We start from the raw sequence: 15,563 nt of genomic DNA, 5'->3' as shown, positions 1-15,563 counted from the left end.
ACATATTTAGATGATATTTTCCATCGTGTGAACCCGTGGGGGAGCTGACATACATGAAACATTCTGGGCTAGATTCTCCAGTAATATTAAGTCAGTTGATCTGGCTGCCAAGGAATATATCTAGCATAGAGGGATTCCCCTTGCAGCAAAGAGCTAATATAATGGCTCTGTATGCATCCTCTCAGACAATCATGGGACTGGGGGAGAAAATGCTTAGAGGGTGACTGCAGTACAGCTTGGGGAAAAAAGCTTGGGATCATAGGCAGCCAATTGTGAGTTACAGCAGCAGCCCTTAGGCTGCTTTCTTTGGATGCCAGGCAGGCCCCTAAGCTGCTCCCATCACAGGGGAAGAGGAAAAATGGCTTAAGTGCAATGAGGCCTGAATTTTTTAGTAGGATTCCTAGGTGCTATCTTAACACAAATAATAATAAAGACTTTGCCTCCTTCCAGTGCAGAGCACACCTCATAGGGAACAGTGAATCTGTGCCTCTGTTTGATCTGAAGAAGAGCTCTATTTAAGCTCGGTGAAGAAGAGCTCTCTTGTGTCTCTCACTAACAGAAGTTGGTCCAGTAAAAGATACTACATCACCTACCTTGACTCTCTGAATGGCCATTTGGAATATGCTGGCCTTCTAATAAATAAATGACAACCACCTTCTGTTGCAGATCATAGTTGTTCATGGAGTATGTTTTCAGGACATGGCTCTGTCATGTCAGTTAATTAAAAAATTTTAAAAACCCAAATGCAATCGTGTAGTAGGGATCCTCTTGTGTGCAAGGTGACAATTGTATACATTTTTCTGATTTCTACTGATTGAGAAGACATTCTCTGTATCTATATCAGCTAGTAAAGATTCTGGTACGTCAGTATCATCTATCCAGTAGTGCAGTTTACCATGGGATATGAAGGATTCTCCATCACTTGAAGCCTTTACATCAAGTTAGGATGTCTTCCTAAGAGATGCGCTAGCTCAATCAGAAGTAAAGGAGTTGTTGTAAAAATCACTTAGTGAAATTCTGTGGCTTGTATTAAGCAAGAGGACAGACTAAATGGTCATAATGGTCCCTTCCGGCCTTAAAAATCACGAATCACAGATGGAGTTTACACTTACAAGAAAAGAATTAAAAGGCCTAGATGAGCTTATGAGGAAACTCTTTAGGCATCAATCAGGGTTTCTTTGGCTCATTCTATCATGGCGTGGAAAGAAGGTGTTCTTTCCTCCAAGTCAGTGCTGAGTCAATGCCCTACATAGTGTTAGAGCAGAACTATGATGTTGAAAGTGTTTTCTTTTGGTTGAAACATAAAACTGTGGTCCATTAAATATCCCCTTGTATTTTTTAAAATATAAGGGCAGGATTTTAAATCCATTTTTTTTTTTTTTAAATTACAGCTGTTGTAATTACATGCTGTCTACCTATATGCTCCCTGCAATGTAAAATAAATAAGATATCCTCCTTCATTTTGTCCTAAACTGTTGTGTGTATGCTGTGTACTGTTAAGTAGTTGCAGCGATTCATACTAGAGGTGGCTGCATTTCTGCAAGAGTTGAAATGACTTTTCATATGTATACATATCAGTTTGTTTGAAAAACATTGAAATCCTTCAAAACTACTGTATATAAATGTATACTATTTAGTATACACAGAAATTGAAACCTTTCTGATATTTATTTTTTGGAGCAGTCAAAAATTGTTTATTATTTTGGATTTTTTTTAAAGTTCAGATATCCATTTTGTTGACCAAACAATTTTATCATAGTTTGTCATAAATGTTTATCATAAATGTTATTAAACTTTTAAAAATTTAAATTTAAATTAATAAATAAAATTAATCATAAATGTGAGTTCCACTGCAAGAGAGAAGAATTTATAAATTAAGTTATACATGAAAGAGGAACTGCAAATCAAAAATGAGAATTTAATTCAACCCATATATGTAATATGCCAAATATCACTCTGACCAGACTGCTGTGGCTATTCAGTGCAAATAACATTTTTACCTTTGGAAAAAAAATTCCCTGCAAAGTGGTTTTTGTACTTGATGGTTCACTTAAGATATCTCAGAATGCATCATTCATTTGCATCCGAGATACCACAAGTTGCAAGGAATAATGTAATGGGTTGGGATATCATTTTTGACTGATTCTGAAATGTCTTGTGAACTGGGAAGTATCAAGAGGATTTCATGATGGATTGGGGAAGCAGCAGAATTATTTAAGAATGTCCAAGGGTTAGGATACCAGCCTAGGACTTCAGAGACCTCGGTTAATTCCTGTTGTGCCACAGACATTCTCTGTGTTGGACAAGTTGTTTAGCCTCTCTGTGTTTCAGATCCCCACCTGCAGAATGAGAATCTTAATTCCCTATCTTTCAGGGCTGTTCTGCAGTTAAACATATTAAAGATAGTGAGGTCTCAGGTACTGTGGTGATGGGATCAATAAGTACCAAAGGCAGAAAGTTTTTTGGTGCTGAGTGTCTCCTACAGCCCAATTAGTTGAGATGAAATCTGAAATCTTTGCTTAAATAATCTTTGTGTGTGTATGTGTTTGTTTATAACTTTAAGTGGCTGGAAACCTCTCAGATTATTCCATTTTAGAATTTTTAAAAATGCAAATTTCTAGAAAAAGGTGAATAGGTAACATTTAATAGAGAAAATAATGAAGAACCTTGTCTTAAATGCAGATCTATTCCTGCACATAGTGTAGTTTTTAGATTTTAGACTTCACAGCATTCTTTTGTTTTTATATTTTTAAGTAATCATCAAGAGGAAAGCTGTCAGTGCTATTGAGTGGAACCGTGTTTTTTGTTAGTTCCCACTGAGCACCTAGAAGTCAAGGTACAGTGTAAGAACAGTGTGTTTGTCTGACAGGTATTTGACTAACCTGTTCTTAAAAGCCTCCAGTGGAAGAGGTTCCATGATCTGCCTAGGCAATTTATTCCAGCGTTTTAACTACCCTGACAGGTTTTTTTCCTAACGTCCAGCCTAAACCTCCCTTGCTGCAATTTAAACCTATTGCTCCTTGTCCTTGTTAACGAGAATAATTTTTTCACCCTCCTCCTTGTAACAACCTCTTATGTAATTGAAAACTATTATCATGTCCCCCCTCAGTCTTCTCTTCTGCATACTAAACAAACCCATTTTTTTTCAATCTGTCCTTATAGGTCATGTTTTCTAGACCTTTAATCATTTTTGTTGCTCTTCTCTGGACTTTCTCCAATTTGTCCAATTTCCTGTTATGTGGTGCCCAGAACTGGGTAAGATACTCCAGCTGAGGCCTTATCAGTAAGGAGTAGGGTAGAAGGATTACTTCTCATATCTTCCTTACAACACTTCTACTAATACATCACAGAATGATGTTTGCTTTTTTGCAAGTGTTACACTGTTGACTCATATTTAGATCCATTTCCGTGGTACTCCTTCCTAGGCAGTCAATTCATATTTTCTGTGAGTGCAAGTGATTATTCCTTCCTACCTGCAGCACTTGGCATTTGTCCTTATTGAATTTCATCCTATTTACTTCAGACCATTTCTCTAGTTTGTCCAGATCATTTTGAATTGTAATCCCATTCTCCAAAGCACTTTGAAACCCCTCTTAGCTTGGTATTGTCCATAAACTTTGAAAGTATACTCTCTACGACATTATCTAAATAATTGATGGAGATATTGAACAGAACCAGATCCAGGACCAGTCCCTGCAGGACCCCACTTGTTATGCCCTTTCAGCTCGACTGTGAACCATTGATGACTGCTCTCTGGGAACGGTTTTCCAACCAGTTATGCAACCACCTTATAGTAGCTCCATCTAGGTTGTATTTCCCTAGTTTGTTTCTGAGAAGGTCAGGCGAGACAGTATCAAAAGCCTTACTAAAGTCAAGATATACCACATCTACTGCTTTCCCACCATTCTTATTACCCTGTCAAAGACAGCTATTAGATTGGTTTAACATGATTTGGTCTTGACAAATCCATGTTGACTGTGCCTTATCTTCTAGATGTTTGCAAATTGATTGCTTAATTATTTGCTCCATTATCTTTCTGGATACTGAAGTTAAACTGACTGGTCTGTAATTTCCTGGGGTGTCCTTATTCCCCTTTTTATAGATAGGCACTACATTTGCTGTCTTCCAGTCCTCTGGGATCAATCCTGTCTTGCATGAGTTTTCGAAGATAATTGCTATTGGAGCAGATATCTCCTCAGTCAGCTCCTTGAGTATTCTAGGATGTATTTCATTAGGCCTGAAGACATCTAACCTGTCTAAATAATTTTTAACTTGTTCTTTCCCTATTTTGACCTCAGTTGCTATCTCATTTTCACTGGCCTCTTCTACGTTAGACATCCAATTGCTACTAAACTTTTTGGTGAAAACAGAAACAAAAAAAAAGTCATTTAGTGCTTCTGCCATTTCCACACTTTGTTTGTCTTCCCTCCCTCATTGAGTCATGGGCCTACCCTGTCCTTGGTCTTCCTCTTGCTTCTAATGTATATGTAGAATGTTTTCTTGTTACACCTTTTTTCTTTAGCTAGTTTAATCTCATTTTATGCCTTAGCCTTTCAAATTTTGTCCCTACTTGCTTGTGTTGTTTACGTTCATCCTTTGTAATTTGACCTAATTTCTACTTTCCTGAGGAGAAGTAAAAATGTAGGACTTGCAGCTTGTGTGGATCAAAGGGAGTGAGTTCAATATACCAAGTTTCCATTTATCTCATGAATACACTCTCAAAAGCTTTTATCTTTTGCAGCGGGAAATGTGGCCTTGAAGGTCTCCATCCACACTAGCAGAGCAGTTCAGCCAGATAAGGAGGGGAAGGAAGAAGACTCAGGATAACATGGTCCAAGAGATAAGCCTCTGCTGCTTCGGATACTTAGCACTGAGCTTGGAGGATCACCTTTGCTGATAGCATAGCCAGGGATAGAGCAGAGGGGGAAAAGGTGCAGGAAAAGAAAAGAGATGTGCTGCTAGCACTTTTCAAGCAGCAAACAGATGTGCTGGAAAGACTTGCTGATCTTTGGGTTGAATAGTCCTTTGCTTGCCTCCCTCTGCAGCCCATAGAGAACTGTATTCTGGGACTTCCCTACACCTCCCTTCCCCACATTTTCTGAGCCATCTGGGACTGCTGCACTACCCCTACCACTCCACCCTGGGGAGAGCACGGGTAATGAAAAAGGCCATTCTTTCCCATTCAAAAGTTCTTTTCCTTTTATTAAGCTTTTTATTCAGTTATAAATGTCTGTTTGCATGGGTGTGGAAGAAAAGAATATTTCTGGAAACTTAATTCATCTTTATTAGTTCACAATGTTTGCTGGCTGGGGCTGACATCATTCAGAGATAATAGGTGCATTTGCAGTGTTATATAACATACCACAATCATTACAAGGTTCATACCAGCGTGCAAAAGAGAAATGCCAGGTAACGCACACTATAGCAACACACATTACTCTGGCTCGCTATTGAAAGGTCTTTCAAAGCGTCCCTGAGCTGAATAGTTCTGTGTTGAGCTCTTCTTCTAGCCCTGGTATCTGGCTACTCAGAATCAGCAGACAGCCATTCCAGCTCTGCCCTGCACCCTCTTGGAAACTTCCCCTTTTGCTTCACAGATATTACAGATTACAAAGCAGACAGCTATAGCCATTGGGATATTTTTTTCAATGAGGTCCAATCTCATGAGTAGACAATGCCAGCGACCGTTCAAATGGCCAAAGGGCACATTCAGCTGTCATTTCAAGAGCTCCTCGGTGCTGTCGAAGTAGCTGGTGTACGGCTTCATGAGCCCTGGGAGTAAGGTGTAAGCTTGGTCTCCCAGGATCATTGTTGGCATTTCAGCATCTCCAATGGTTATCTGCCGGTCTGGAAAGAAAGTTTGTGCTCGCAGCTTTCTGAACAGCCCTGTGTTCTTAAAAGATGTGAGAGTCCTGCACCTTCCCTGACCAGCCCACATTGGTGTCGGTAAGTGTCCCTGGTCATCCACCAGCACTTGCAATACCATAGAAAAGTAGCCCTTTCTGTTGATGTTCTCGGTGGCAAGGTAGTCTGGTGCCAAAATAAGTACATGTATGCTATTTATTGCCCCACCTCAGTGAGTAAGCCCATTGCCCCATTTCTCAGGGAAAATCTCAACTCTCCAAACCCAGAAAGTGTGACCTTGGCCTATTAATATGTGGCAAGCCTGATTTGAGAATGAGGTTCACAACAAATGAAATGAGAGAAGATTTATTTTCTCTAGTGTGTGAAAAGTGTTCTATCTCATTTTGAGATTTTCCATTTCTGATGTCATTAGTTCATTGTTTGTTTTTTTTTACCTGAACCCATGAGGAAGACTTGGAAGCTAGATAACAGCAAAGGTAAGAGTAATTGCCTTTGCTTCTTCAGAGTTCCCATTCTTATTCCTCTTTCTCTTTCTCCATATCTTCTCCATGCCTGCCCCTTGACACTCTGTGAGGCATCCTGAGAATTTCTGTTCCTGAACTCAAGACTGCAGGAACCACCTAGGAACAAACTAACACAAACTGGTGTTGCTATGTGCACCAAGCTAGGCTCAACAATTGTGTAGATAGCAGATAGATCAGATTGAGATAAAACTTGGTTCTAAAGTCTGTGACACTCCTTGAAATGAAGTAATATTGAGCAGTATGTGGTAAGGAAGCCTGTAATAATCATATTGAAATAATGCAATGTTAATCCATTGTTATCTGTTTTGCTAGTCTTTTCAATTGAGTATTCAAGGGAGTAAGGCTACATCAGGAGGTCATGCATGTATCCCATGGGTCCTCAACCTGGCGGTGGCAAACAGGCTTTAGGATCATGACCACTCTATGACTAGAGGGAGGACCAGAAATTTTGTCTCTTGAGAGACAGCATCACCATATGGAAAAAAGTTGAGAACTAAACTATTCAAATGGACAGAAAAGCCCATTCCTTCCTTAAGACCCTTCCAAATAAAGTGCCACCTTAGCTCAGCAAAAAAGAAGATATATACCTAAGAGAATGGTCATAGAATGGTCAACTATCTAGCTCAAAATAACCTTGGTGTATGACAATCCAGAGTTTGCCTTGTTCACAGAGCTAGGGGGGCAGCCTGTCCCAATATCGATTGTCATTTTCTTTGTTTTTCTTCCAATTCCTCTTCTCTTCAAAAGAGCCTCGCAAATCAAGCATGTCCGCACACCTTAGTAGAAATTTCCTTTGGAAATCCAGTTGTGTATCTCTAATGTTACCAACAAGTTCAGTATTTCATGACCTGTGAGATTTGACCTCATAAAAGTTGGAAAATAGAGCCTAAGCTAAAAATGGATAACTGAGTGAAACTGTATTTTGTGGTATTTTCCTTCACCTCCCTGTAAAAAGGAACAAATTTTGTCCTCAGATGCACACACGGCTCTCTGTAAAGTTATCAAACTGTCTAAGGACAGAATCTGACCCTGACTGCCATAAACAAGAAGGTCTGAATAAAGTCAAACATGGATGTTCTTTCCAATTAGGAAAGGTTAGGACAATTGACTTTAACTTGGGACTCCTGAGTTTTGTTCTCCGCTCTGCCTCTGACTTGCATTGTGACTTTAGGCAAGTCATTTAGATCCTTTGGGCATCAGTTTATCCACCTATAAAAATGCAGTTAGTATTTACATACCTGTCATGGGAGTTGTGAGCCTTAACCAATGTTGATAAAATGCTTTTGAGGTTCTGGGCTAAATAAGCTCTATCAGTAGCTATTTATTTATTTATTTTTCCTGTTTTGTAATGCAGTGCTGCAGTTTATAGCATCTCTTAACCACTGCATGTTAATGTATACATTAAAATGGATGAGGAGTAATCTTTGAACCTTGAAATATTAAACAAAATAAAAATTTTATACCGCTGCATAGAACATAGCTAGATAAGAATGAGAAGGGTACACTACTTAGGACGGAAGTGTAAGCCATCCTTGTCATGATAAGTTCTGCTTTATAGTTCTCCAAGGTGTGCTGTCAACCTCAGAATCCTTGACATCTGAGTCAAAGCTGAGTAATCATTTTCATTTGCATGACAACCAAGTAAGAGACACTTTAAGAGAAACTGAAGTTGCAATCTGTGGAAATATGGGGACAGTTTTTTGTTTGTGTTCAAACCCACGTTTTAGGCTAGGGTAGCTGGCTAGATGTCTCAGTAACAGTAGACCAGTATAAAAGATGGGTTTATATGTATGTTAGACAAATCTCTGCAGCATGAGAAGTAACCTGAAGCATTTGGAAAAGCTAAGTTTAAACTTAGGCTAAATGTGAAAAAGTGAATAATTCCCCCCCCCCCACTTCTCCAGCTCCTACTGTTTCTGTTTGGTTCTCTGCCCATCAAAATCTGAGGTTATTTTACAAAGGCAATATAAAATTTAAGAAATTCTGCAGGCCAAAGGAGTTAAAAACAAAACAAACCCTAGAATATCTGACTCTGTAAGGACCCTTCCAAATTCAAATGAGGGGACTAAGATAATGTATGTGGTTATCTTCTCCAAGGAGCGCTGTTCAAAGCGTGTATCCTTTGGTATCATGTACTGTCACCTAGAGTGACCCAATGGGAGTGCAAGCACAGCCCTTAAACAGCCATCAGTGGCCGGAAAGCTACAGCGTTGTTTTGAGCAACAGTCCATCTCCTCCTTCTGGCTTGATTATCTGCCTGATTTGGGCCAGTTGCTTCACTTGCCTTTCTCAGTCATCTGCTTCTCTCCTCGATTTTCTCAGTCTTCCCTTTTGCCTTCTTTTTTTACCCCTTTGTTGTCTCCCTTTCACCATTCTGCTCCCTGGCCCCTTGTCTCCTCTCTCCCATCTCTTCTAGGGAGAGAAGTTCACTTTGCCTTTATTCCCCCCTCCCTTTCTTCTCGTTTTCCCCCTCCTCCTTCTCCATGTTCACAGCAGGGAATGGCTCCTATCAGCCGGTACCCCAGGTTCAACAGTTTACATTGAATTTACTTGGAACCAATCTGAGTAGCAGAGATTCATATTGAAGCCATGCAGCAGTCTCCCTCCCACTGACAATTTTTTGAGCCGTATTGTCCACTGACAGTTGATTGGGTGGCAGGGAGATAGTGGAAGGAGTCATAGTCAGAACTCAGAAAAAAGTACTGTTTTGCTCAGGCACAGCTTTTCAGAATTGCCAGTAAACTCCACAGGCTGGGGCAGGCAGGCCAGGATCTGTTGAACAAACCAAGTCTCCTGCCTCTCTGGGAAGCTGGGGTGTGAGTTGGTTTTCTTTCTCTAAAAACAAATACAAACATTTCCATTTTGACAAAACATCTATCTTGGCTATTTCTTAGGCACCTTGGCACTCAAACAAAAAGTACATTCCAGAGTTTTGAATATTAAAAATGTCCTTCCAAACCCATCTCCGGTTTAATAGGTAGCTTATTAGCAGCCTTAAGCCTGTTTCCTATTTTATTTTTACTATATAAAAAACCCCAAGCGTGCGGGGGCGGAGAGTTAAAGGTGAAGAATTCTTAATAGAACATTAAGGTTACATAGTAATTTATATTTCCTGACTCTTTATTTTTAAGGTTTTTACAGCAACATTTTTATAGCAACTTAGCCATGTTGAGCTATGTAGTATTTTCTATTCCTTTTTTTGCTAATTAATTTTATATTCATTATTACTGCTTACAGGCCTCATTGTTCAAGCACTTGTACATATGTAAAATATTCTTCCACACCAGTTGAACTGTTCAGATGAGTGAAAGTGCTTACAAGCATAAGTATTTTCAAAATCAGACTATTAGTTATTAAATGTTATCATAAATGTAAACATTCTGTGCAATGGGGCACAGTCAACCTGTAGAACTCCTTGCCAAGGGATGTTTTCAAGGCCAAAAGAATAACTGGGTTCAAAAATGTATTAGATAAGTTCAAGGAGAATAGATCCATCAAAGGCTATTAGCCAAGATGGTCAGGGATGCAACACAATGCTCTGGGTGTGCCTAAACCTCTGACTGTCAGAAGCTTGGATTGTCTGACGGGATGGCCCATTCAATAAATTGCCCTGTTGTGTTTCTGTTTGAAGCATCCAGCACTGGCCACTGTCAGAATACAGGATACTGGGCTAGATGGACCATTGGTCTGACCCAATATGGCCATTATTATGTACTTGCATATAGAAACTTTAATTTTTGGTTTCCTGAATTCTTTCTATGTTCCCTGGCAGTGAATTAACATGCCTTTGGTCATTTTGCAAGCCTGAATAATTCATGGTTTATTATATAAAATATTTGGTGGTGCATTCATATCTTTTTTTTTCTCTGTACACAAATTAATTTTAACTTGTTTAAATTTTATTTCTGGGATCAGAGTATTTGAAAAACAAAAATGTCCTGGTGTAGAAGACCAACTCTTGCCCCTAGTATTTGAACCAGATTGCCATGCAGTGGTTTGGGGTTCTCACTTTTTCTTCTTTGCGATTTGCTATCTCTTAGACAATCTTGTGGCAATCTTTTCTTGATAAAAACATTCTAACCACAGGAATATCATAATTATACACACTTTCATTTCAGTTTTAAGATAGTTTCTCAACTTTGTAACCTGAGAGGTTGCCTGTGAAAGCTTTCTCAAAACAGAATGTTTTAAAATAGCAATATAACTACCAACATAATTAAACAATTGAATAATAGACTATGCTGTAGAAACCACAGTATGATGGCTTTTTGATAAGTGGAAATTAAGGTCTGTCAAGCTATACTCATTTAAATCAATAAAACATTTGATCTATGCCAGTGGTTTTCGACCTGTGGTCTGTGGACCCCTGGGGCTCACAGACTATAAGATTTCCAAAGAGGTCCACATTTCTATTCAAAATGTTTTAAGGGTCTGCAAATGAAAAAAAGTTGAAAACCACTGATCTATGCAACTATGGTGGCTTGAAAGAGAAATATGATTGTGTATAAATGTGAATATAATTAATTATATCATTGCTGCACTAATATTGGCATGAAACTAATTGGTAATATCAACAGGAGACCAAAATATGCCTGCTGCAGAATTTCTTGCATCTTCCTTTGAAGCATCTGGTGCTCGCTGCCATCAGAATCAAAATAGTGGACTTAGATGGACCACTGCTCAGATGTGGTATGGTAATTTCTGTGTTCCTGTGTGTACCAAAATGCACTATAGGAATATTTTATTAACCAAAATGTATTTGGATCAGAATTAGTCATATTAGTTCTAAAATGCACAGAAATATGTGAGGATGGTGAAAACATCTATTTCAACAACTCTGCATTCAGGCTACAGTCTGCCTTATCTATCAGGCTTCATTTAATGATTCTGTTTCCTTAGTGACCCAATCTGCTGATGGATGCATTTACTCCTCTACTATCCTACAGAGGTTTGTTTATTTGGCTGGATGGCGGAAATCAAACTAATAGGATATTTTCATATTAAAAGATGGTAGGGGAGAGTTATTCAGGGTTATTTAAATGATCAGCTGAAGGATTCAAAATATTTATATGCAGTACATGTATTGGCTTCTTTTTGAGCCTTACTCTGAGGGTGTTGTCATATTCCACTCTTCCACATTTATAAAATCCGAGTTTACAGAGGAATTATAGATTTGCCTTTTAGAATCTGTGCTCCGGTTAATGAACAATTCATTAAGACCTCCTTTCAATGCAGACCATGCTGATAACCAATTGCTGATTAATTTTGTCTTGACCTTAGATGATAAACACATTCTAGCAAATTACTTCTTTCCCTCCAGCCAATTATAAATTTCTCTGATTATAATACTGTAGACACAGATTTATCATTTGCCACTCATGCTGATAATACATACAATCTTTAGATCTTCAATTGCTGTCTAGTTAATTAGACTATATATGCAAAGCATATAGTTTTCAGCTTGGTAAAGCAGTGATTCTTTAGGGTGTGTTTCTTTTTTCTTTTACTTTTTTTTTTTCTTCTCTCCTAACTGGTTTTCCTCTTCAGTTTTGGGTGAACCCTAGTGCAAATGTTAATAAGGGGTGGAAGCAAGTCACTTTGTTGTAGTGGTAAGGCAAAGGATACTGCTTTAATCAACTGTGAGTGTAAAACATAATAGTCCCATGCAATGTGCAGTTTATATTCTAACTTTTGATAAAATTCTTTTAACCGAGTACAACCAGTGCTCTTGTTACTTTCCAACACTCACCCAGAATGCCAGCTTGCTGTATAATTGTTAACCCTGCTAAGATTTATTATTTGGAATAAAAACTTCTCTTCCTTTGACCAGTGAGAATATCAACAGAAATGATATTGGATATCAGAGCACCTGTGCAAATGTCAGGCAATTTTCATTATGAAGATGTTTCATTTTGTAGTTTCAGATGTCAACAAAAAATATTCACATTTAATGTTAAAAGTGGTTGTGTAATATGGACAAGTGATAATCCCAGATTAGAAATGTGTTGTGAAAATATAATTCAATACAAAATAAACACTCATTTGTGACCTAAGACATTAATACTTGACAGTGATGCAGCAAAAGTCTTCACACTCTATTCTACACATTCTAAAGCTTTACAGTTTAGTTTTTTTTCCCCTCTGAATTGCTTGCTTGTCAATGGCACCAAATTGACAGTCTTCCAGTCGGCAGTTCTGAAATCCTCTGTTATTCACGGAACAGGACACTGATACCTCTGCAAATTTCCTCAGCTGCTCATGTTGATGTGATTCAACTGCAATATAGAGGGAAATTTTTTAGGCGTGAGAAAGATAGTTCAGTCTTCATAATTAATCAAGCCTTGGCATTTGCACTAAGACTACCTGCCAAAGTACCAGTTGTGGTGACCAGATGTTCTGATTTTATAGGGGCAGTCCTGATATTGGGGGCTTTTCCCCACCCTCTGTCCCAATTTTTCCACACTTGCTAGCTGGTCCCCCTAGTACCAGTTCTGGGGGGGAAATTGTGTGGTGAATACCTGTCCACTAGGAAGTGGACTGAGGCCATCAATTAATTTCACATTTGTCAATGAATAGATGCTGTGAAAGTGTCACCAGAGAGCTCTGACAATGAATCTCAATCCTCTCGTAATGCTCCCCTAATCCTAGGCCTCTGCAGTACATACTTACCGGATTATGATGAATCTGAATATTTGAACTCTGGTCTCCAGAGATGAAAAGCTATTGTAATAATCCTCTGAGCCACCTCTCTTTAATAGGCTTCAGTCCAGGAAGAGCCATGTTCAACTCAAAATGTTATAAAGCCCTCTGAAAAAAGATTGACAGCATAAAAGTGAGCTATAATAAACATGGAAATCTAAGGCAACTTTATTTCTCCTTTGCTCCCGTTTGCTAGAGGCTTAGTTCTCCTGGGAGATGCGGAGCTGCCACAACTCCAGCGTTAGTGTTAATTGAGGCTGTTCAGCACCTTTACATTACTGCTCAGCAGCTTGCAGGAACAAGCCCTTAGTGATAGCAATCAATCTACATCTAATTTTATAGATGCTGCTCATCAGTTTCACTGGCAGCGCCTAGTTCTCTAAATGTAACGTGTGTAAATATAGAACCTACCAAACTGCTTCTGTGATTGAGAAGCCTGATGAGACGCAAGGGCTAAAAGTTAAAATAATTTTTTACGCTTAATAAAGGGCAATGTCATGTCTAAATCACATGAATAAAACATAAGTTTTACTATTAAACTGCTATGCTATGCTAAGTATGCTTCCTTAATATTGTCTTCAGTGCATGAATGTATGAAACTGAAACGCTATTAATATTCAGTTAATAGGTTTGCAGCTACCCTTTCTTTAAGTCATCCAATAAGAGATAAAAATAGTGATGCTAGCAGATGGTAATTAAAGAGAAAATACAAGTAAAAAAATTATTGTCCATTGTTTTCATCATTCTTTAAGATTCCCTCCTACAAAAAAAAAAGTCCACTTGATTTTTGATGGGTCTGTGACTCAGTTCCTCGGGAACAAGATAAGAAAAATGTCAATTCATTTTACTGATTGAGAAATAGAATCTGTTTTTTTCTCATACCATGCTCCCTAATACAGTGGAGTCCTCTTTTATTTTATTGAAAATATAATTCTCTCTAGATCTGTAAGAAAATAAATAAAAGTGCATTTGAAACAACTGTGTGCATGTTAAAATGGGAACTAATATCTTCCTGGAAAGTTCTTGGTTGGGGCTATACATGGTGCTTAACTAGGTTTTTTGATCTAAACTAGTATAGCTCTACAAATAATACTGACATTAAATCTTGAAGTCTCTGGACCATTCAAAATTTGTAGTAAGTAATTTGTAGTGTTAGTCTTAGCCCGTCTTAATGGCCCTTGTTTAGAGTGGAGGTATAACAGAATTACTTATTTTGAAATGAGTCTATGGATAAGAAAAATTGATATTTTTTCAGAATAATCAAAACTGAATATAGAGACTGTCACGCTATCTGGAGGGGTTCCTGATCATGAGTGCCTACCTCAGGGCAGACTGTCAAAAGCAGGGCAGACACCCAAATTGGTGGTATGTTCTGTAATTAGGTTTCACCAACCCAGTAACAAAAGTGAACTCCTGATCACTAGATCTTACCTCGGAGTTGCACACAGTCCCCTTCAGCACTCCAGTCTATCTCGTCACCCAGGCAAGCTGGACTTAGTGATAAATGGTCACTTACACCAAAAATCGTAAAATATTCAGGTTTCTTCCAGTCCCAAGAGACTAGTCACCCCAGATCAATTTGTACCTTAGATCTCACAGCAAAGACAACACTGGTAATCAATCCTATAGTTAACTAATTAAGGATTTATTAACTAGGGAAAAAATGAGTTATTTACAGGTTAAAACAGGCAACATATATACTCATATTAGTTCAGTCTGTGGTTCCAAAAGGTGACAAAGATGTAGCAATCAATCAGCAGTCAATGTCTTTTTAGGACTAAGCCAGGTTGAGCCTGGGGATCTCTGCATTTTGTTTCTTAGCTCCAGCCTTTGTAAGAGTCCAAAGAGATAAGGATAGCTGACATGAAGATTTTTCATTTTCCTCTTCCAAAATTCAAGCTGATGGGATGTGCTTTCTTGCACATAGCACCTTCAGGTGTGTAAGAGGGCCATTAAATCAGCCTTTGTGTTGTGATTTTCCACAATGGCCCATTTAGTCTTTGTAGTTCTTCTGGATGGGCAGGGGAGCCATTTTTGCGCCAAGGTTCACAAGTTTAGAGCAGGCATTTTTACAATTATAAAGCAAAATGAACATATTACCTTATAGCATGGGATACAAACGTTACAAATAAGATTAATGCATGCAGCAATTTACAAGTATTTTATAAAGTCTAAAAACATTCTTACACGTTCAACACCTCCCTTAAGCAATATTAACATATAGGTGAGCTGGTCTGGTTTCCAGTTATGAATTTGTCGGTACTTAGCTGACAGACTTGGCAAGAGCTGCCATCTGGTTTACCAGTGTCACAGTGACATAGTCTGTGGATTTCCTTTCTTGGCAGCCAAATCTCCCTCTCATGATCAACTTTTAAATTTGATTGCTAAGTTCTCACCAAACAGAAAATCCTAAAATTTGATGCTAAACACTAAAGCTGGGCAGATAATGCAACAAATGTTAACGTGATAGTGCTT

This window comes from Emydura macquarii, unplaced genomic scaffold (assembly GCF_026122565.2).
Source record: "Emydura macquarii macquarii isolate MOO-44397 ecotype Brisbane River unplaced genomic scaffold, CSIRO-AGI_Emac_v2 contig_431, whole genome shotgun sequence".
In the NCBI taxonomy this organism is placed as follows: Eukaryota; Metazoa; Chordata; order Testudines; family Chelidae; genus Emydura; species Emydura macquarii.
This window is presented reverse-complemented; position numbering follows the sequence as displayed.